This window comes from Leptinotarsa decemlineata, unplaced genomic scaffold (assembly GCF_025532065.1).
Source record: "Leptinotarsa decemlineata unplaced genomic scaffold, Ldec_3_MD MMD2_tig00004067_RagTag_RagTag, whole genome shotgun sequence".
NCBI lineage: Eukaryota > Metazoa > Arthropoda > Insecta > Coleoptera > Chrysomelidae > Leptinotarsa > Leptinotarsa decemlineata.
The window spans coordinates 2,072,483-2,098,067 of NW_027412602.1; the positions used below are offsets into that span (position 1 = coordinate 2,072,483).

The 25,585-nt window shown below is 33.2% G+C and overlaps 1 long non-coding RNA gene across 1 annotated transcript in view; it reads right to left on the minus strand.

Moving 5' to 3' along the window:
• The window catches only part of LOC111507550 (uncharacterized), a 27,428-nt gene extending 2,331 nt beyond the window's left edge, over positions 1 to 25,097 (minus strand). Inside the window, exon 1 of the long non-coding RNA XR_012466279.1 lies at positions 25,016 to 25,097. This is a non-coding gene — a long non-coding RNA (uncharacterized lncRNA). The remainder of the gene's footprint in view (positions 1 to 25,015) is intronic.
• Positions 25,098 to 25,585: the final 488 nt, after the last annotated feature.

Here is a 25,585-nt window from a genome sequence, read left to right on the forward strand (position 1 = left end):
CACACTTATAAATATGGTTTAGGGTGCATTTACAATTTATGCGGGCAAATAATTTAAATTGTTGTTTTTCAAGAACCTTACTTTGATGAAATCCTACTACTTATTCCTACTATTCAAATCTACTCATGCCGATCCTGTCCTCTTTTTTTGTTTTCCTCGAATTTGTCGTTCCGAAATATATTCAAGGAGAGGAGCAGAGAGACGAAAACCTTGTCGTCGTGGTGCGAACCCACAAAGTTACATGTGCGATTTTTCCTTGTCTAATAAGGAACTTCCACTCCTACCATACATCCTTCTGCCATACTACATCAAACAAGGTGAGTTAACTTATTCATTTTGCAATTGATTTTTTTTATTCGTACTTTTACGCAAAGTTTGAGATCAAAACAAATCTCAGTAGTGAATCTGCGTCCCTATTTCATACACCGCTTAAAAAACGTTCATGGTCCTTCTTCGAGCCGGATGTAGTTTCTCAACATTTAGATTTGTAGTTTCAAACTTTGCAATAATATAAATTTTGAATGCAACCTAAATTTTTCTCGCGAAATAGCTAGATATATTTGATTTATTATTGTTTGCAACTTTGCATTTCTTCATAAACATTTATCTTTTTTTTTGCGTTCCAACCTCACAGTTCAGAAAACCATCGTTTCTGAGAGTTGGCTGACGTTTTTTCGCGCATTTTTTGTACTGGTGTTTTGGTTCAGATCTTTGTTATTTCAAGGTCCGGCATTGAATTATTTGTTTTGAAATCAGATTCATTTGATTTAACTATAATGAATTCAAATGATAAGCTTGCTCGTACACGAGCATTGCGTCCTATTGCTCTTAGTTATTTTAAATTGATTGAAGAATCGTCAAAAAATGTTGATGACGAGGAACATAAAAATAAGTTCAAAGTCAGCTTTCGGAAGTTGAAAAAGGTAACCAAAGATTTTGAGAAACATCATAATATGCTTATTACTTTGATTGCCAAAATGAAGCGGATGAGTTGATTACGGAAAATAAAATATTCGACGATTTCACTAGGAGATGTGATGAGGTGGAAACTATTTATTTTGAATTGTTTGAACTCCCTACCGAAGAACAATCTGAGACAACGCTTCCTTCTGCCTCAAATAGTACTCTGATGCATTCTAATGACGTTTGTTGTTTGCCAAAATTGAAGTTGAAAACATTTTCCGGTGACATGACAGAATTTCCTGCGTTTCATCAAATGTTTATGTCCTCTGTTCATGTTAATCGTTCAATTTCTAACGTAGAAAAATTCAATTACTTGATATCTGTTTTGAGTGGTGCGGCACTGGAATTGATTGACGACATTCCAGTTACATCGGCTAATTATCAATCAGCTTATAATCTTCTCCTAGAACGATACAACAATAAACGGGAACAAGCTTTTACTCACTGGAGTAGAATAGAAGCCTGTCAAGCTTTGCGTACTGAAGATGCAACTTCTTTACGAAACTTAATTTTCACTTTCAAAAAAAATATTTCTGTTTTGAGAATTATGGGTTTAGAAACAGATAAATGGGATTTCATTTTATCGTATATGTTGCTAAATCGTTTAGATTCACATACTCGTAAATGTTTTGAACAAAAACATGCCTCGAATGCTATTCCCAAATATGATGATATTCAATCATTTTTGGAAAAACAGTGTATTGCTTTGGAATCTGCAGCTGAAACTTCTAGTAAGCTGTTGAATTTACCAAAAAATAATAATAAATGCATTACTTCTAGTTCATCCTGCAAAAAAAACAGTTTCAATTCAGCTCAAAATAAATCAGCTTTCCTTGTTCAATCTCACAAACAGTATAAGTGTTTTTTGTGCTCAGATGATCATATTATTTTTCATTGTCCAATTTTCAAATCGAAAGGTCCTAAACAGAGATTTGATATCGCTAAACAAAATAAAGCATGCATAAATTGTTTGGCCACTTCTCACAACACTTTGCAGTGTTCCTCTACTGGACGATGTAAAGTTTGTAAAAAATCACATCACACCTTATTGCATTTTGAAAATAAATTAAATACAGATTTGAATCAGAATTCGAATTCTCCTGATCCGTCAGGTTCTCGTGCAATCAATGAGGAAATTCCTCAACTTTCTCGAGTTGGGATGTTACTCAACTCTAATTATGAGGTACTATTATCTACAGCGATGCTCAAAATTAAAGATAATTTCGATCAGTGGCTGTTCGTGCCGTGCTTGATTGTGGAGCGCAATCTTCATTTATAAGTAGATCTTTAGCCAATAAATTGGGTTTAAAAAAGTCTAAAATATCCATGTCATTACAGGGGTTGGGAGAAATGTATTCATCTTCTCAGTCGGGGGTCAGTTGTACCATTTCATCATTGACGCAACCTGAGTATTGTTGTACTTTGGAATTTATAATTATAGACAAAATTGGTGATGAACTTCCTTCGACTTCATTTTCAAAATATGAGATGCCATTCACAGATCATCTTAAATTAGCTGATCCTGATTTCAATAAAAAATCTCGGATAGATTTATTATTAGGTAATGACATTTTTCCTTATATTTTGAAAGAAGGAAAAGTTTCATTGGGGGAAAATAAACCGGTTTATCTGAATACAGTTTTTGGATGGATTGTTATGGGTAAAGTACCTCAAATATCTGCTAAATGTGATACTATCAAAGTTAATTCATTTTTTACTAAAGTATCAAATCCAACATTGGACAATATATTACAGAAATTTTGGACTTTAGAGGAGGTTCCCGATATTAAGGTCATTTCGTCTGAAGATAGATTTTGTGAAAATTATTTTATCAAAACTACTACTCGCTACCCTGACGGCAAGTATGTAGTTTCCCTGCCCTTCAAATCAACAAATCTGGATTTTGGAAATACCCGAGAGATTGCTTTACAGCGTTTTCTTTCTTTGGAAAGAAAACGCTGTTTTATTCTTCCGCGAATAAACCATCGTTAAATGATACTTTATATGTGGGTCCAAAGTTACAAAATGACTTGGTCAAAATACTTCTACGTTTTCGGTTACATTTGTATGTATTCACATGTGATATCGAAAAAATGTACCGAATGATTTGGTTAGCAGAAGAACATCGTAAATTTCAGAGAATACTGTGGCGATTTTCACCTTCTGAGCCTATTGCAGATTACCAACTCAATACCGTTACATTTGGAGTTGCTTCTTCACCGTACTTGGCAATACGTACCCTACATCAGCTTGCCAATGACTATTTAGAATATCCTCTGGCTTCAGAAGTTTTAAAGCATTCAATATATATTGATGATATTCTGGATGGTCATAATTCATTAAAAATCTTCAGTACGATGAAAAATGAAATAATTGAATTGTTGCGTAAAGGGGGTTTCGAAGCTCGTAAATGGGCTAGTAATTCTCCAGAACTATTACATGATTTACCTGAGTCATATAAACAAAATATAGATGTTTGTTTGGATTTGGAAAATAATATAACCAAAATTTTAGGATTACGTTGGAATCCCATCAAAGACTTATTTTTTTATTCTATTACAGCTGATCAAGATAAAATATGTACAAAGCGTAATATTTTATCCGGGCTAGCCCGTATATTTGATCCCCTGGGTTTTTTGACTCCAGTAACATTCTTTGCGAAATTGATTATACAACGTCTTTGGTCGATGGGTCTCGGTTGGGATGATCGACCCCCTATTGATGTATCGAACAAGTGGGAAATGTTTAAGTCCGAACTACCTAAACTCCGGGAAATCAAAATACCAAGACAAATTATTACATTTGGTGGGAAAGCATACGAATTAGTCGGATTTTGTGACTCATCTCTTAAGGGATACTGTGGAGTCGTTTACGTTAGAACAACTTTTACCAATTCTGAAGCTAAAACTTATCTCGTGTGTTCAAAGTCCAAGGTTGCACCTTTAAAACCGGTCACAATACCTCGATTGGAACTTTGTGCCGCAGTTCTTTTAGCAAAACTAATGGAGTTTCTTCTAGATACTTTCAAAGACAAGATTCGTTTTGAAAATATTTTTGCCTTTACCGATAGCTCGGTTGCTCTTCAGTGGATCAAAGGTTCACCCCATTGTTGGCAAACATTTGTAAGCAATCGGGTATCTTTTATCCAGGAGCGACTTGCACCTAGTTTATGGTACCACATTTCTTCGGAATTGAACCCCGCTGATGGTGGTTCACGTGGTATATTTCCAAGTGAAATGATTAATAATACTTTATGATGGAATTGGCCCCCCTTTCTGGAAAATCCCATTCACACTTGGCCTTTGGATAAATTTGTATCCGTGAAATCGGCAGATATTAATAAGGAGAAACGAAACATTGTTTTGAATATTATCGTGGAGAAACATTTCATTGATAATCTTATAGAGAAATTCAACTCATTTTTTGAAATTAAAAGAGTAACTGCACTCGTTTTGCGAGCTATTCATAATTTCAAGAATTACAAATCTCGAAACACTGATTACCTCACCTCTCTTGAGCTATACCATGCGGTTGTTTGCTTAATTCGACATATTCAGTCTATATGCTTTGTTAAAGAGATAGGTTCAATAAGGAATGGTGTCCCACTTTGCAAATCTATTAGGTCATTGAGTCCGTTTATTGACACGTAGCAAGCCTTTGCTTGCTACGTGTGGGTGGAAGGATTTCTCATTCCGCCGCTTCCTATGATAAAAAATACCCCTTTCTTCTGCCAAATAATTCTAAATTCACCAACTTGCTAATAAATGAGGTTCATATTAATTATTTACATTGTGGCATACAATCCACTCATTTTTTCTTGTCACAAAATTTTTGGATAATTTCTGCAAAAAAGGTTATTCGAAAGGTACTGAGTAAATGTTACATTTGTTGGAAAACTCAACCCAAACCTTTACAGCCTCCAATGGGTAATTTGCCCAAATTCAGAATTTGTCAAGCCAAGACATTTTCCAATGTTGGAATTGATTTCTGTGGTCCCTTTTCTATAAGAGCCTCTCGTTTGCGAGGAGCCAAAATACTAAAATCCTATGTCTGTTTATTCATTTGTTGTGCGACTAAAGCTGTTCATCTTGAACTTGTATCAGATATGCCCTCCGAGGCCTTTCTGGCTGCTTTACGTAGGTTTATTGCCCGAAGAGGCACCTGCTTGAACATATACTCAGATTGTGGTTCTAATTTTATAGGAAGTGAGTCATATTTACGTCAGATATTTGCAAAATCCGCTAGATCTGAGTCCATCTCATGGCATTTCAATCCCCCTTATTCTCCTCATATGGGCGGAATTTGGGAGGCTAACATCAAATCTTTCAAAACTCATCTCAAACGTATCGTTGGCAATCAAATTCTCACATATGAGGAATTCAACACCGTAATCATTCAGATAGAGTCAGTGATGAATTCCAGACCATTGTGTTCTATTAGTACAGACCCTAATGATCTGGCAGTGCTTACACCTGCTCATTTTCTTACATTAGAGCCTCTTTCAGCTTTACCGGATCCTAATGTATCTCATTTGACGATCAATCGTTTAAATAGATGGCAATTATTACAAAGACTTCATCGTGACTTCTGGAAACGATGGCGCCTTGAATACTTACATACTCTACAACAAAGATATAAATGGACTAAACCACTTGAAACTATTACTCCAGGAACCATGGTTGCTATTAAAAATGATAATGGGCCGAGTAACTGAATTAACTTTAGGTACTGACGGGGTCCCTCGTGTTGCTATTGTAAAAACTACAAAAGGTCTTATTAAAAGACCTTTAGTTAAATTATGTCCTCTTCCTGATTACGATTACTACTTCTGAAAATACGCTAAGTATTTTCAGGGGGGTGGGAAATGGTTCATTACCAAACATTAAATTTTTATTCCTTTTTTTTTTTTCTTTCATTATTTTTGTTTCACACTTGTAAATATGGTTTAGGGTGCATTTACAATTTATGCGGGCAAATAATTTAAATTGTTGTTTTTCAAGAACCTTACTTTGATGAAATCCTACTACTTATTCCTACTATTCAAATCTACTCATGCCGATCCTGTCCTCTTTTTTTGTTTTCCTCGAATTTGTCGTTCCGAAATATATTCAAGGAGAGGAGCAGAGAGACGAAAACCTTCGTCGTCGTGGTGCGAACCCACAAAGTTACATGTGCGATTTTTCCTTGTCTAATAAGGAACTTCCACTCCTACCATACATCCTTCTGCCATACTACATCAAACAAGGTGAGTTAACTTATTCATTTTGCAATTGATTTTTTTTATTCGTACTTTTACGCAAAGTTTGAGATCAAAACAAATCTCAGTGGTGAATCTGCGTCCCTATTTCATACACCGCTTAAAAAACGTTCAGTGACTAAACAATTTGTTTGACCAAAATTAACAGAAAAAAAAGGCACAAGTAGCAAAATCCATTTGAATTGTCAGAAATTCTTGAATATGAAATTCTCATAGAGGATTGAGTGAAATTACCTTTCGATTTCTTTGGATGGCCGTAGGAAACTTGGGAAAAAATTAAAACTTTTTCTCGTACTATGAAATTTCCATATAGAGATCCGCTGCTACTGAACAAAAATACCATGAGAAAGATAATCTGAAAACATTCATGAAACTGCATTTAGATCTCTTTGGATGGCCGTAGCAGACATGGAAAAAAATAAAAAACTTTTTCCATATAGAGGTCCGCTGCCACTGAACGAAAAATACCGTAAGAAAGAACATCTGAAAACATTCATGAAACTGCCTTTAGATCTTTTTGGCTGGCCGTAACAGACTTGGAAAACAATTAAAACTTTTTCTGTCACTATGAAATTTCCATATCGAGGTCCGCTGCCACTGAACTAAAAATACAGTTGGAAAGAGCATCTGAAAACATTCATAAAACTGCTTTCAGATTCCTTTGGATGGCCGTAACAGACTTGGAAAAAAACTTTTTCTCGTATTATTGTTAAATGTTTAAGGTTTAAGTGAATGATAGCTGGAATAAAACTTGGATCAGTATTTTCCAAAATTATATTATGCTAATCATTAGCACAATGCTCTACATGAACTTTTACAATTTGATTAAACTTATACATGGATGACATTTGATAGAGTGAGAAAGTCACACTACCAACCTTAAATTGCTTCATTGTCACCAACACCCCCCTCAATGAAACAATTTAAATATATACATATATATGGTCATTTACTAAACCTAATAATTTTACAAACTTTAAAAATTTATTCTTTGGTAAAGGTTTAGTAAACACACCAGCTAATTGTTCTTCAGTTTTTACATGCAATACTTCAATCAAGCCTGTTTCAATTTTCTCTTTAATAAAGTAATATTTAATATCAATATGTTTCAATCTTCTCTTATTTTCAGGATTATTAGCAATTTTTATAGCCGACTGATTATCTTCAAATATTGGTATTGGATTATTTATAAAGAACAAGACCTCCATAAAGTTAGCAAGGCAATTTGCAGTAAAATTATTGAAATATACTTTTTTAATTGTCGAATAATTGTCGAGAATTTGTCGTGAAAGAAAAATAATTATTGTCGCGCACCTCTTTTTTTTATAAGGGCCCTGCTAACTTGATATAAAGTTAGTACAGCACCTGTAGTAAAATTTTTAATATAACTGAAATATTGAAACTATCATTACTAGTATTTGTCGAATGATTGTCGTAACCCAATCCATATCAAAAAAATTTCCTGAAACGTATTTTTTTGGAAAATATATAATTTTTCGTGTCATGCCTTGTGCTATATGGATATTTTAAACCATATGGCAACACCGCAACAAGCGTATTTGATTTCTTCATATAGTTTACAAAAGGATCGCCACTGAAAAGTGCTAAAATAAATTTGTAATGTATCTACGTGGAAATTATATCGATAAATGTTTTTGTTTCATCTATTTTTGTAATCCTATAATCCTGTCGAATATTTTTTGCAATTAGCAACCTATTTACCAATTGCATCTCTTTCGACAATCGTTTATAAATGAAGATCAATCAAAAACAAAAGTATTGTTCAATTGTCGAAACAGCAGAATTGATATATCGTATGTAGGTATATTAAAGAAGAATTATGAATTTCTCCCAGCAAGCAAAGTGATCTGTTTTTCTGTTAATTATTTTTTTTACAAAAGACAACTTATTGATCAACTGTCGTATCTCTTTCGACAATTGTTTATGAAGGAAAAACAATTGTCGCTCTTCAACTTTTTTTTTTGAATAGGTGGATCTGCTAACTTGATATGCAGTTATCACATCCTCTCCAATAGAAATCCCTAAAAGTCTAATCTATAGTTAGCAGTTGTCCATAACGATAAAAAAAATATTTTCAAGAATGTATTATCCAGAAGTTCTCATGTGTTGTAAAATATAGAGCAAAAAGGTCAACTGAATTATTATTTAAATTTTATTAATTTATTCACCTAGATTATTTTGTTGGTTTATATTAATAATTGTCCCCCTTAGCTTTAAAAATAATTCTATCATTTATGGCAAGCCGATAAAAATATTGTCGAGGAAGCCATTGTATGGCGAAACACGTGTTGCGTTTTTGTAAAACTGTAGTGAAAATCACACAATAAAGTGTTTTTAGAATACGTTAAAAATATTGTCGTTTCTTCTATAATTAGTGTTATTTTAGTCATTGATTTTCCCGAAGTTGAGGTGTAGACAGACAGCCTTTCCAGAGTTTCACAACGATTAAATGCCCTATACCTACTTATTTTTGAAAACAGATATTGGTGTTCATGACAAGCATTGAAAGTATTCTCAATAGTAGACTCAATAGATCTTTTGCCCATCAAATACATAAAACCTCATACTCATCTTTTGAATTAAAAGAATGAATTAACGTATTGTATCAAAACAATCCTTGTTGGGTAGCTACATTTGTTTTATTTACCTCATCGTTTGTTATTGTAGATGTATATGTAATTTATTGTTTCTTGATATGGAGTTATGTGGAAATATAATGTGAGAAAAATACATTTTTTATTATTTTTTGACATCAAGTTAGTTGCGACAATTACTCGACAAATATTAATAGCAAAACTTTCGATATTTGAGTATTTTTGAGACCTGTACTGGGCTGACCCTACTAACTTTATATCAAGTTAGCAGAGCCACCTATTGAGAAAAAAGTTGAAGAGCGACAATTGTTTTTCATTCATAAACAATTGTCGAAAAAGATACGACAATTGATCAATAAGTTGTCTTTTGTAAAAAAAAATTAACAGAAAAACAGATCACTTTGCCTGCTGGGAGAAATTCATAATTCTTCTTTAATATACCTACATACGATATATATCAATTCTGCTGTTTCGACAATTGAACAATACTTTTGTTTTTGATTGATCTTCATTTATAAACGATTGTCCAAAGAGATACAATTGGTCAATAGTGGCAACCTATTCACACTTTTCACTGGCGATCCTTTTAAAAAATTTATGAAGAAATCAAATATGCCTGTTGCGGTGTTGCCATATGGTTCAAAATATCCATATAGTACAAGGTATGACACGAAAAACGCAATATTTTCCAAAAAAATACGATTCAGATAATTTTTTGATATGGATTGGGTTACGACAATTATTCGACAACTACTAGTAATGAAAGTTTTAATAATTCAGTTGAATTAACAATTTTACTACAGGTGCTGTGCTACTTATTTATATCAAGTTAGCAGGACTACCCCTTATAAAAAAAGGAGATGCACGGCAATTATTTTTCTTTCACGACAAATTCTCGACAATTGTTCGACAATTAAAAAAGTAGATTTCAATAATTTTACTGCAAGTAGCCTTGCTAACTTTATGGAGGTGAGAACAAGTGAAAATCCATTAAAATTTTCCTTAACTAGCATGCCTCACTAATAGCTACTGTCAGGGCAACATATTCCGATTCGGTAGAAGAAATTGATTCTGTATGCTGTTTCTTACTAGTTCAACATATTGTACAATCAAAAAATTTGAAAACATAACCAGTAGTTGACTTTCTGTCAACAATATCTCCAACCCAATCGGAATCAACATATCCAACGAGAATATCAGAATTACTATCAGGCTTAAGAATTAATTTTAGATTCAATGTTTCCTTTACATAACGGAGAACTCTTTTGAAAGCTTTATACAAACAATCATTTACCTTATCCTGAAATCTACTGAGTACATTTACACTTTCACAGAAATCTGGTCTAGTACCTGGCACTGCATAAAGAAGACTTCCTATTATTTTTCTACACTGTTCATTTAAATTTTTTGAAGTTTCATTCTTCAACAGAGCAAAATTAAAATTTTGGTTCATAGGGATACTTATAGGATTACATTCGCTACTATTATATTTTTCCAAAACTTGTTTTAAGTAATCAGATTGATCAAGTTCAATATAACCCTGTTCTAAATTCTGTTTGACATTTATACCTAAATAACTAGAAACAAATCCTAAATCCTTCATAGAAAAATTATTCTTTAGAACAATTTTTAACTTGTTGACATCAGAATCATCAGTACAAATAATTCGTATATCATCTACATACAATTGAATAAACAATTTACTTTTGTTTGAGACTTTACAATAGAGACAAAAATCATTTTGACACTTTACAAAAGCCTTCCTTTTTAATCAAAATATCGAATTTATTATTCCAATATTTTGGAGATTTTCTGAGTCCATAGATTGATTTATTTAATTTACAAACAGTCGAATAATTTGTTCTATTTTTACTATTTGTTTTGTGAAAAAGAAGGCTGAAAAGTTGTCCTTTTCAGAACTTTGAAGGGCCGTAACTTTGTGAATAAGGGATAGCACCGCTTTTTTCTTTCGGATTCGTAATCTACGCATCAAAATACGTAAGTACACGCAAACATTTTTTCAAAATCGCCGGGTGTCCTCAAAACGAAAATTTATCCAATAAATTTCAAAAAACTCAATTTTTTGTTTTGTTTCTGACTTGTTTTTCAAGAAATGTATTATTCTATAGTTTGAGAAATCATCTTTTAACAGCAAAAAATACCTTGCTCCTCCTATAGATTCTGTCTCGAGTTTATGTGAAGTTATCCATGCTTTTCTAGCCACGCTTTTTGACGTGTAGACACCATCGACATCGGGATAGAGGAGAAGATCCGTCCACTGTTGCCAAGTTTCACATAATTCCTAGCCTTTTGTATGCCCCAAATTGTAACATATTATGGAAATAATAGTTTGAGGAGATGTTAAGGATGCCCTGAATGTAATAGAAACGAAGGATTCCTAATTTATCAATGTCTTATCTTTTAATTTCTTGAAAAAATTTTGCAGCGTATGAAAGTGGAAAAAAATAAAAACTGATATTTTTGACATATTTTTTCTTATATCTCCGGTAATAGTGGATGATCGTTGATGAATTTTTCACTGTAATGTAGCACATTATTCATAGATGCCAATTACAAGATCAAATCAATTTGCAGTGCCGTCGGAGAACGTGTAAAAAATAAAAATGTAATTTTTTTTACATATTCTTGCTTATATCTCAGTTAATAGTGGATGATCGTTGATGAATATTCCACTGTAATGTAGCACATTATACATAGATATCACTTACAAGATCAAATCAATTTGCAATGCCGTTGGAGAGGGTGTAAGAAATTAAAACTTAAATTTTTTGACATATTTTTGCTTATATCTCTGTTAATAGTGGATGATCGTTAATGAATTTCTCACTGTAATGTAGCATATTATTCATAAATGTCATGTACAAGATCAAATAAATTTGCAGTGCCGTCGGAGGGGGTGTAAAAATTAAAAATGAAATTTTTTGACATATTTTTTCTTATATCTCCATTAATAGTGGATAATCGTTGATGAAATTTTCACTGTAATGTAGCACATTATTCATAGATGACAATTACAAGGTCAAATCAATTTGCAGTGCCGTGCCGTCGGAGAAGGTGTAAAAAATAAAAATATGAAATTTTTTGACATATGTTTGCTTATATCTCCGTTAATAGTGGATGATCATTGATGAATTTTTCACTGTAATGTAGCACATTATTCATATATATCACACACAAGATCAAATCAATTTGCAGTGCCGTCGGCGAGGGTGTAAAAAATAAAAACTTACATTTTTTTACATATTTTTGCTTATATCTCACTTAATAGTGGATGATCGTTAATGAATTTTTCACTGTAATGTAGCACATTATTCATAGATAAAACGTACAAGATCAAAACAATTTGCAGTGCCGTCGGAGAGGGTGTAAAAAATAAAAAATAAAACTTTTTACATATTTTTGTTTATATCTCCGTTAATAGTGGAAGATCGTTGATGAATTTTCACTGTAATGTAGCACATTATTCATAGATGACAATTACAAGATCAAATCAATTTGCAGTGCCGTCGGAGGTGTAAAAAATAAAATTTTGTACATATTTTTGCTTATATCTCAGTTGATAGTGGATGATCGTTGATGAATTTTTCACTGTAATGTAGAACATTATTCATAGATGTCATGTACAAATTCAAATCAATTTGCAGTGCCGTCGGGAAAAGTGTAAAAAATAAAAACTTATTTTTTTGGACATATTTATTTTGAAAGGTTTCAATGCCCCCTACTATGCCGTCAACTTTCAATGGAATGATTTTCTACATTGAAAGTGGACGTTGCCCAGCAAGAACCACGAGGAGGTGTAGGGGTATCTCTTGCAGGGATGGAAAAAGCAGGATGTAGAAGAGAAAGTATTTTTGGGAAAAATGAAACATAGTTGCTATGGGTAGTCATTTCTTTCAGAAAACGCCTTGTAGCTCCGATCCCGATTCAAAAATTTCTATATTGAAAAAAAATAAGTAATAGCTCATTTATATAGCTTATTTCGTTCTCTAAGAGACAGAGAGATAGATATGAAAAATGGAAGTGTCGGTTATTGAATGTCAGTTTTTGATGAATTTGATAAATCGTCTGCAAATCTTTAGCAAGTAAAAAGTCAAGAAATAACTGAGATCTGGTATCACTTGTATTATTTCAGCTGTAGGAAAAAATAACTACAGCACTACCCAAAACTTCAAAAATAAACAAAATAAATATCAAAAACTCAACAAATATAAACTCTAATAAAAAATAAACGTATTCAAAAATGAATATAACTTAATATTCTTAAAATCTCAAATAAAATCAACATTCTTCGAAATGAACATATCTTAATATATATCTCATTTTTCTTAAAATCTTAAATAATATCAACATTCTTCGAAATGAACATAGCTTAATATGTTCAAACTCGATAATGAATAAAATAAACATTATTCAAAAATAAACATAATTCACATAAAGAAAATAAATAATGGCAACTCAATATGCTGAACATAAAGGACAAATACCAAGTTTGTATCAAAGACTGTCTTTCCTTGAATATTATTCATAAATATCGATACATTTCGCATGACTTATTCTCTGACAACCGCTGCATGTTACTTCAAAAGATAATTGTGACACTTCATTTCCGCAAAACAAACATTTGTCTCTCATATCATGGGAAGACCTAATTATAACTTCTTTTAAACTATTCCTATAATGTGTTATATTAATATTATTATTTAAATTTTCCCCATTCACAGTGAAAAAATATATAATAAAAACCCCTACTTGTTTATCGAGTTCTTTAATTTCGATTGACCACTTACTTGTCAGTATCCAAATTTGTTCCATTGACTTCATTATAATATTTTAAATACTTCAAAAATGAATTCAAATATTTATAAATTTCAATTTTACTACTTCCGTAGGGATTCAAGAAAATGATTTTTTTTATTTTCAATATCCACAAGCGCTAAACAAAAATAATGAGAACTTGAATTATCTGGGTAATCTGAATAATTTTGAATAATTGGAAATACTATAAAAAAAATTTCAATTTAGAATTCAGTAATTGAATGATGTTTCTCTCCATTGGCAAACAAGAATATTCTGGTAGCCAGCATGCAGGTTACAATTTGAAATGTTTTTTCAGGATCATTAAATATGTTCAGGCAAATATCTACAATAAAATTTGTAAGCCAAGCTTTCCCAGATAATTAAAAATCTTCATTTGTAATTTCTTTCACTTGACAAATGAAATTAGGAAAATACGAAATATAGTAATGTCTTCCAATGCTTTTATAATATTCTGAAGCAGAAACTAGCCCATTCGATAATATATTCACTTCATTTACAGGTTTCCATTTAATAAATCTAGGAGTGACTACTGCTCCTGAGAGAACCGGAAGCATAATAAAATTTAAAATACTGTTCAATTTAGGAAACATATTACTCCAAAAATGTTTATTTCTATATATTTGTTCTACTTTAATACCCTTAAATGTCCAAATTACCAAATCACACCAACACCTGTCAATTATCTCAAGAAGCCCTTGAATCTGATACTGATATTTGTGATTTTTTAAAAGAAGTCCAGAACGTTTATCACAAAAGGTTATTTTACCAAGAAAGCATGCTCATTGGGATTCAAATTTCTACATGAATAAGGACATTTAACCTCAACCAAACCATCATTACCTATTAACCCATCTGGAGATCCAGCAATGAACTGATATTCTTTATGAATTAATAAACCAGAAAAATCACACTTACTGCCAGTTAATGCCTCATATTCACTAATTGCTTTCTTCTCAAATTTAATGCCATCACTGATTGCTACATGAGATTCAATATTTATTGGATTGGAAATGCGCTTAAATATATTTATCAAGCTATCATCACTTTTGCTTAGACAAATATTTCCAAAAATAGATGCAGTAATTCGAATGTCCCTTTCTTTAAACCACAATTTAGAAAGTATCTGATCTCTGGTACTGATTAATTCTTGAAAATATTTTCTATAATTCTCATCAAAATATTCAGAGCATAAGTTTTCATACCCCATATCCATATTTGAAGACGTGTCTACTAAAATTTTGGTACAAAATTTACAAAAAAAATCATCATTCAAAGATGTCTGATGGTCTTCGATACATAGGTACTATATGCACCCAACCATCACATTTGTCGTATTGTACCCAATCAGCCTGGAATTCCAACTGTCCCTTTTTACAATACATGCATAAACCTGCATTGAAATTTCGTGACTGTTGTGATTGAGAATTTTCAAGTGCCTGTTTGAATGATGTTCCTAAAAAGTTATTTTGAAGCAACTTTTCTTTTTTTTGCCAGAATTCTTGGGAAGCAAGTCCTTTATTGAAGTCTGCAACATTTTGTTTTGGGAATACGAAAATGACATTCTTTGAAAGTAAACATTACATATTTTCTAATTTTTCTGATTATTCTACTACATTTTTGCTTCATAACTCCCTTAGCAAGAGTATTTTTCACAATACCGAACCATCTTCCAACTGCAGCATTACGTAGCCTTTCTTTATTATTCAAAAGAATACCACTCCAAAGAGGGGTAAACGGAATGTAAGCTCTGAAAAAATGATCAAAAAATTTTAAATTTCTGTATTCATTAATACAAGTGATATTATCTAAATTATCATTAAAAGAGCTTTTGACTACAAGTTGTTTTGAATATTGGCAAAACAGAGTGTCTTCGAAAAGTTTTATTTCATCAATTGAATAATCAACAAGTTTAATGTTACTATCACTCAGAGCATTCGAACAAGATATTTTTAATAAATTTTGGAAGGCGTTTTTTAATATAGAACTCTTTTGCATTACAATGGGTTAAGATATAGAAGTTTTTAAACCAAGCACAAAACATTTCCCAATCATTAATATTATATGCAGAGGCTATGATTTCCTTCATATGTTTCCGTACTATGTTATCTTTATAATGGATATCAACATCACGAGCCATCAATTTAAATATATGGAAACAACATATATGTAACTGAATTTTATTAGACGGAAACGCAATCTTATCTTTTACACAATGAAAAGTCATATTTATGTATTCCTTTAAATCAAGGTTATTGAAAGAAATAGGTACAAGCAGCATTTAAAAGAGCAAAACTGAATCAGTTACAACTTTTTTAAATGCTGGCCATTTATTGTGAATTACACAAAACGACCTGAACTTCAAAAGCCATGCCACCACCATGTTCACATAAAACCATTTCCACTACAGGGCAGAGCCTGTCTGATTCCCTTATTTGAATAACCTCTGCATAATAATACACTTTTTTGCCACTGTTATCAGGACGACGTACTATGCTTCCAGTAGCATCAAGATGCAGAACTGTAACTTCATGAAGAAAAAGCAGAGCTAATTGTTCAGTACTACATATAAAAACATGAAATGGAATACCTGTAGACTGAATATAATTGGGGTGATCACTTTGCATTTCAATCATATCAAGGAAATCATCATCATGCCTATCATTTTTGGCAAAAGCTTCACAACGTGCCTTCCTATAAACGGCATCTGATTTGACTTCATCCAAGTTACATTTTCCAAAGATTTATAATTAAAACGTAATACATCATTTTGAGGCTGTTCCAAAGCCTTAACATTCAAGTCTCTTTTTATTAATTTTCGGTTGATTCCTCTTAATTGAGTTGATACATTTTTTAAATGGTGGATGGATAGTGTTTTAAATGTGTTGGATAGTTGGATAATTTTTTTACAGAAATTATGTGCACAATTTGCATATATTTTAATTGAATCACTTTTTTTTTAATACTGATGTGTTTGCAATACAATTTACAAGTGTTATTAACTGAAACAATATGTTTATTGATAACTAATGGATATTTTTCCTGAATTAATTTTTTATCTTTACATATTACAGAAAATTCTGTCTGGGTTAAAAAAAACACCCTCTTTAAAAGTACAGTTTTTGTAAGTTAGAGTTTTATAATTAATATCTTTCACATTTTCAGAACCTTTTGGCATTATTCCATGAGTTTTAATCACCTTTTCACAGAAATCAGAACTAATTTCCTGTTTATTTTCGAAAAAAGTACTAATTGAAGTTTCACATGGACGAGAAACAGAATAAGATTCGTTATTTGATTTTGTTGAATTTTGAAATGAAATGTTTGTGTTCGATGGTTGAGGAGAAGAAATGTTTTCTTTGATATTATCCGGTTGGAATGCAATTTATTTTTAGATAAAGTATTACAGAAAGTTTCATTATCACTAAATGCTGACACATTCTCTTCTGGTATATATTTCACCCCAATTTTGTCACTGTTAAGACGTACAAAATAGAAAATGTTTCTACGGTTTTTCTCCATGTTTTTCAAGTTAAAGTGTTGACAGATTTTGGAATAAATTGAATTTTCACCCTCTCCGACGGCACTGCACTGCAAATTGATTTGACCTTGTAATTGTCATCTATGAGAATAATGTGCTACTTTACAGTGAAAAATTCATCAACGATCATCCACTATTAATGGAGATATAAGCAAAAATAAATCAAAAAATTTCATTTTCAATTTTTTACACCCCCTCCGACGGCACTGCAAATTGATTTGATCTTGTACATGACATCTATGGATAATGTGATACATTACAGTGAGAAATTCATTAACGATAATCTACTATTAACGAAGATATAAGAGTTATGTGGTCATAGTTCCCACGACACGGCCATTCACACGGAGATTCAGCTGAGTAAGAGATATTCCAGGAATCCCTTATCTCGACATGCAGTTAGCATCCAGTTAACATTATATTAATTATCATTCTGTTTGTAGCTCTCGTAAGAGACAGTCGTCTCTAGTTTGTAAAATAAATTCTTTTTAAAAAGTTATTTTCTCGTTCCAATCATTTAATTGGCGCAGTCGGTAGGATTTGTGCAGCGTGAAAACGAACTTTTTGCGTCGTGGAGTTTCAACCCCTTCAGCACAAATTCAACAAGAATCCTTCGAGGACCACCCAGAACGAGCGGACAAGGAGACGACAGAGCCCCAGGGAAGCTGCAAGGAATCAACGGAGAAGGAACTGGAACTTACAAGTAAGTGCCAAATATTTCCTTCTTGCCTTCACGAACCCTCTGTATAAGGACTTCGGCGAAGATATATAGTATCGTTCATTGCGAACAAATTGTTGTCTATTCGAGACGAGTAATTTTAAGAAACTATTTATTGAGAAAAACAATTATTTATTTATGAAAGAAATTGAAGATATTTCATCACGATTGAATAGTTTATCATTTCAAGAAAGTTCAGCAAATAATACTGAAAATTTTGATAATACTTTTCAACCCACAATGGTTCCACCAGTTCCGCCCCAAGCAACTCAAATAAATTGGAACCTTTTCAAATCTAGAATAAACAATTTAAAAACTTTTGATGGTGATAGCAATACATTGAACAAATTTATCAGTAGATGCGATGCTATAGTTAACGCGTACAATGTGTTTAATGATGCTTCACTTAATGAACACGTTCTTGAATGTATTCAAGAAAAATTGACAGGTAAAGCCGAGTATATGGTTGGTAACAGAACCGAACTTAATACTTGGGACGCCTTAAAATCTGCTCTGAAACAATGTTTTTCGGATAGGAGAGATTTGGACTGTTTAGTTCAAGAATTAACTAGAAGTCGACCCCATAGAGGAGAAGACCTAATGACTTTCGGTAGTAGAATTCAATTAATCAAAAGTAATGTAGTTCAAAGAGGCAGTAACAACCCAGACTTAACTCCAGAAGAAAAACTTTACCAAACAACTCACTATGATAAAGTAGCCCTCAGTACTTTCATTGCTGGTTGTCCTGGTATTTTGAGAAATAATATGCATCTCAAAAAGCCAGCCTCACTGGAAGACGCCATGGCATACGTAAACGAGTTCGAAAATTTTGAAAAAATGTATGGTTCGTTAAACGATTATAAACCAAAGTTCAATACTTTCGGCAGACAATCCATCATGCCAAACGTCAACCAAAATGGCCCTAGATTCATACAACCTCAAAGACAAAATTTTCAAAACGAAAATTTCTCTAACCCAAATTATTTTTCAAAAAATGAACAACATTTTTTCAATCCACAATTCTCAACTAGACCTAATTGGCCTAGCCAACCAATTAATATCCAACCTAGACAATTACCACCGCAAAGATACCCTACAAACCGAGAAGTTTTCGGATCTCCTCAGAATATTTTTAAACCAAAAAATATTCCACCTAATCAATTACCGAAACCGGAACCCATGTCAACTACATCAAGAAACTCAACAAAAATGTCTCAAAGACCTTTTTCCCAACAAAACAGCACTTTTAGGAACCCTAATAATTACCGAAACCCTCAAAAAATGTTTACCCCAAGTCAAAAACCCAATTTTATATCTGAGGAATTATTTTCTAACGAATACGATGAATTTCCCCAATATAATGACACTGATCAACAATTTTATGATAATCCCAACCTTAGTGAAGAAGCATACTCTTCAGAAAATGCTGTTTATTTAGAAAACGAACCAAATTTTCAGAATGAATACTCAAGCGACATAGATTGTGATGAAACTGGAAATTTTCATTTAACAACCCAATTCGAAGATCATACTTAGCCGAAATCAATGCATTTTGTAACAATGCATTACCTTATGTCGAAGTTAGTCACAAAAATAAAATTATTAAACTACTAATCGATACTGGAAGTTCAAGATCGATTATTAAACCATCTATTATTGAAAAATTATTCCCAAACAAAATTTATCATTCAAATACTATTATCAAAACGGCTTTAGGAAGTCAGAAAGTAAGGTACCAAGCCTCGATACCTGCTTTTCCAGAGTTCAACACAAACTATGAAATTACTTTTATTTTATTTGATTTCCACGATTACTTTGACGGAGTTTTAGGATTATCAGACTTGATAAATATGCATCTGAATATAGACCTTGTGAATAAGAGACTGATAGGAAATCATGTTGAAATTCCTTTCAAGTTCAGACAGTCTACAGATACGAGTTTTTCTTTCTCTGTCAACCCACAAGAAAGAGTACTTAAATATCTGCCTGTCACAGTTCCTGAAGGTAAAATTCTTACCCTTGAGGGAACACTTAATGATCTTTTCATCCCGCAAATATTAACAACTTCAAAAAATGGTTACGCCCTTATGGAAGTACAAAACCCCACCGATAGAACAATATCAGTGAAATTGATACAACCGCTTCCTGTAGAGAGCTATCAATCCTCTACTTTCGAAATGTATTCTTACGAAACTTTCGAAAATACAGTGACGGACTCACCTAAACTGGCAACCGAAATTAATATCGCTGATTTGATACGTACAGACCACATGAACAAGGAAGAAACAAATGCTATACTGAAACTCTATAAAGAATTTTCAGACATATTTTTGAAACCTGGAGATAAATTAACATTCACCTCCAAGGTCAAACACGAAATCAAGACCACAGACGAAATACCCATACATACCAGACCATACAGGTATCCATACGTTCATAAGAGCGAAGTTCAGCGTCAAATAAAAGACATGCTTGAAAAAAATATAATACGACCAAGCTGTAGTCCCTGGTCTTCCCCGTCTGGATAGTTCCAAAAAAGATGGACGCTTCCGGGAAGCCAAAATGGCGAGTGGTAGTCGATTATCGAAAACTTAATGATAAAACCATTAGTGATCGTTACCCACTCCCAAACATAAACGACATTTTAGATAAACTGGGACGAGCTCAGTACTTTAGCACCCTCGATTTGGCAAGCAGTTTTCATCAAATCGAGATGGCCGAAAATTCAATCCAAAAAACGGCTTTTAATGTAGAACACGGACACTATGAGTACTTGAGACTTCCGTATGGCCTTAAGAACGGCCCATCAAGTCTTCAGCGCGTATTAGACGAGGTTCTGAAAGACCTACAAAATAAGGTATGCATGATTTACATGGACGACATAATTATTTTCAGCACTGGACTCCAAGAACACATCCAAAACTTGAAATTGGTCTTCTCTAAATTACGAGAGGCACAATTGAAGATCCAACTAGATAAATCGGAGTTTCTCAGAAAAGAGGTAGAATTTTTGGGTCATGTTATTACGCCTGAAGGCATAAAACCAAACCCAAAGAAAATCAGAGCTGTTCAAAATTTTCCAATCCCAAAAACACAACGAGAAATAAAGTCATTCCTAGGACTATTGGGATACTATCGAAAATTTATAAACAACTTCGCAAAACTAACAAAACCTCTCACAAGTTGTCTTAAAAAGAACGCAAAAGTTGAACACACTAAAGAATTTATCGAATGTTTCAATACTTGTAAATCGGTATTGACTTCAGAACCGGTTCTCGCATACCCCGATTTTGAAAAACCCTTTGAAGTCACAACTGATGCTTCAAATTACGCCCTTGGCGCCATTTTGTCACAAAATGGACACCCAATTTGTTACGCTTCTCGAACACTTGACCCACCTGAAATTAATTACTCAACTATCGAAAAAGAACTTCTTTCGATTGTATGGAGCTGCAAATATTTCAGACCATACCTTTTCGGCAGAAAGTTCACAATTTATTCAGACCACAAACCCCTTCAGTGGCTTTTCTCACTAAAGGAACCTAATTCAAGACTTGTGCGATGGCGTTTGAAATTAGAGGAATTCGACTATGTTGTAAAATATAAGAAAGGAAAATGCAACCAAGCAGCGGATGCTCTTTCCAGAAATCCTCATACAAATGACTTCAATGCTATCGAAACACTTTCAGTTCAAAATAATCCTGGAGACATAAACGAACTTATCGACATCTATTTGAATAACGATAATATTCCAGTCTTAGACAACGACGTTCTCAATGAAGTCCTGGAACCGCAAGAACCGAAAAAACAAATTAACATATTATCTGATATTCAAATTGTTCCCCCAAAATTAAACGAAATCGAAAAAACATCGGATTCACAAACCGTTCACACTTCTCTCGAAGACCCTGTCTTTCAAATTCCCATTTCAGAAAGACCAGTTAATACATATAAAAATCAAATAATTGTAGCTATTGGTGACATAGAAAAACTTAAATGTAGAATAGAAAAGGTATTCGAGAATTTGCGATCTTATATTACCATACCCTCTAAAAACCTGAGCGAGAATATTGTTAAACTTATTAAAGAATATATCGATCCAAAACAAACATTTGCCTTCCATTTTAAAAATCCAGCAGTCTCACAAATGTTCAATACAACAATCCAAAATTTACTCAAGAATTCTTCATTCAAAATTGTTCATTGTCCAACATTCTTAGAGGATGTAGAAACATCGAAAGAACAGAAAGAGAAACTTAAATGTTATCACGTTAAGAAAACATGCCATAGAGGCATAAATGAAATGAGGACATCCCTCAGTTCACGATTTTATTGGCCAAAAATGGCAGAAGACATACAAAATTATATTAATAATTGCGAAACATGTCAGAAAAATAAATACGATCGGAATCCTCCTGTAATTAAATTCAACCTAACACCTACAACTTCCAAGCCTTTTGAGCATGTTCACATAGATACATTCAAAATTTCAAACGAAACTTTTTCAACAATTATCGACACATTTTCACGATACGGTCAGGCATATCCATTAAAATCCTTAACCGGAGTTTTAGTAGTCGAAAATCTACTCAATTTTATTACCCATCACGGTTTACCATTCAAAATAACCGCTGATTCAGGCACCGAATTCAAAAATAAAGATCTAGAAAACTTTTGTAAAATTTATAACATTGAGTTGCATTACACAACTTCAAAAAACAGTAATTCTAATTCACCAGTTGAAAGATTTCATTCAACACTGATTGAGCATTATCGATGCTTAAAGGAAGAAGGAAAATCGTTCACACCTGAACAGCTGATGAAAAGAGCTGTCCTTGGCTATAATAATTCAATACATAGTGTTACCAAATTTACACCTTTCGAAGTAATTAAAGGTCATATTAATAACACAGACCCATTTGATTTAAATGATCGTATAATTGTTTCCGATTACGTTCAAAAACACAAAGAAAATGTCAAAAAACTGTATCAATCTATTCAAAGTTCCAACCAAATTACTAAAGAAAAAGTCATTGAAAACAGAAATACCCCACGAAATGAACCCCCAGAGTTTGCAAATCAACAAGTTGCGTATATTAGAACAAAGGCGCGAAATAAAGATCGACCGAAATTTAAGAAAACTGAAATTATTGAAGAGATCGATATAAAACTCAAAACAAATAAAGGCACCTACCACAAAACAATAGCCAGAAAACCAAAAATTTCAAAAAAACTTTTTTACAGGGAGTAAAAGAACATGAAGATACACGTGTTGATAACGCTATACCTTCTACTTCACGTGCTCCGAGTCCAAAGTGACGATATTCAAATAACCCCAATAAACAACCCCATCCTTCCCATAAAGCTGGGAAATGCAAGAATTATATACAGCAAACATACATTTTTATATTACATAGAACTTAGCTCTATTATAAAACAATTAAACAAACTAGACGACTACTTCCAAATAATCAAAAATAAATTTGATAAGGGAACAATTAATAACCCAATTTCCTATCATGGATTAGCATACAGCCTGCTAGTCAGAACCGAGTATCTTATTGAAATGACAAAAAAGAAATTAGAAAACCTCCAACCCCATATCCGTATTAAAAGAGGTATGATAAATGTTATTGGAAAAATCGAAAATTGGTTATTCGGTACTCTTGATGCTGATGATGGTAAACGATACGACGAAAGTATCGCTATATTAGAACGTAACCAAGAAAATATGATTAATGAGGTAAACATGCAAATCTCTCTCTCCAAAAAATTAATCAATCACTATAATAAAACTATCCAAATTTTGAATTCAAATCAAGAAAAATTAGAAAACAGTCTAAAAACATTTCAAGTTGCAGTTCAAAAAACCATTGGCGACCTGACGAATTACAGTAGTTTTCAAGGAATTGTTTCACAAATAACCCTTGACTGCCAAAATATGATTACTTTTATCGATAATCTAGAAGATGCTATCACATTTGCAAAGTTAAACACCTTACACAATTCAATAATACCTAGTTCTGAACTGAAAGAAATAATAAATCATTTAAGCAACATCTATTCTGATTCAAAAATCCCGAAATTTGAAAGTATGTTGACATATTATCAATTTTTCGGTGCACAAGTAACTTTTTCGAATGGCAGAATAATTTTCGCAATACACGTTCCTATTGTCGGAAACGAAGTTCTTACATTTTTCCACCTTTATCCTATCATCCAAAATCACAGTATTTTTATCTCAAAATACCCATATTTGGCACGAGCAAACCACAATATCCAGTTCGAAGACAGTCCATGCCCAGTATTAGAGAAAACGTATTATTGTCCAGAAGATTACTTTTCCGAAGACCAATGCACATCCCACCTGATCGAAGTCAAAGTCGCCGATAATTGTCAGCCTCTTCCAATCAATGTGGCAGAGTCGATTATCGAACAAATCACTCAAGAAGAAATCCTGGTAATTCCGATACAGAGCGAAAGAATATTTTCCAAGTGTAAAACCGATCAATATTTGGAAATAAAAGCGCCCACCCTAGTCAAGATCCCGAAAAATTGCCAAATTGAAGTGAGAAACAAGATTTTCACCAACAACGTGAAAATAGGAACAGGAGTTACTATTACAATAATTGTCCTGATATTGGCAGCTTTTAAGAAAAATTGGATTAAAACCCGTATACTGGGATGTTGTTGCTTCAAAACACCCCAAAAAGAAGAAAATACCAATGACGAAGATATGGTTCCAAGCCGCCAAAATAATTCCATTATTTTTTCGGCCTAAGGAGGGAGGAGTTATGTGGTCATAGTTCCCACGACACGGCCATTCACACGGAGATTCAGCTGAGTAAGAGATATTCCAGGAATCCCTTATCTCGACATGCAGTTAGCATCCAGTTAACATTATATTAATTATCATTCTGTTTGTAGCTCTCGTAAGAGACAGTCGTCTCTAGTTTGTAAAATAAATTCTTTTTAAAAAGTTATTTTCTCGTTCCAATCATTTAATTTAAGTGTCAAAAAATGTAAGTTTTCATTTTTTACACTCTCTCCGACGGCACTGCAAATTGATTTGATCTTATACTTACGTAATATCTATGACTAATGTGCTTCATGTTAGGAGATCGACTCCGTGTTTCTACACTCTGGGAGAGTTGCCTGTTACACTAAGAGACTACATACACTATGCGATTCCCTGCAGGCCGTCGCCTCAACAGACGATCGTAAGACCAATATCGCCGACTTCCATACACTAGCAGTCAACCGTCTGCAGGCGGCCATACTGAACTGCAGATGATAGCCTGAAGATAGCACACACTACAGTCCGGTACCTGCAGGCGGACTGTCGGTCAATGAATCAGGACTGCATGCGGACTGTCGCGGCCAAGAAACAGGACTGCAGGAGATCCCCAGTTTATCACCATACTCCGTCGGAAACGTTGTGCGTTTGTTTTGTCAGTTCTTGTGGAATCCCAAGAAAAAAGGGTCTGGGTAAAAAGTTGGCTGCGAGATAGAGAGGCTAGCTCTCACATGTCGTTGCCCCGTGAACTGAGGCTGTCTCACCACGAAGATCTGGTGAATTATCTGAGGATGAGTGAAGAAAATTTCCAAAAACTTCTAAATTTGGTTGCATTGAAAATCAGAAAAATGGACACTCA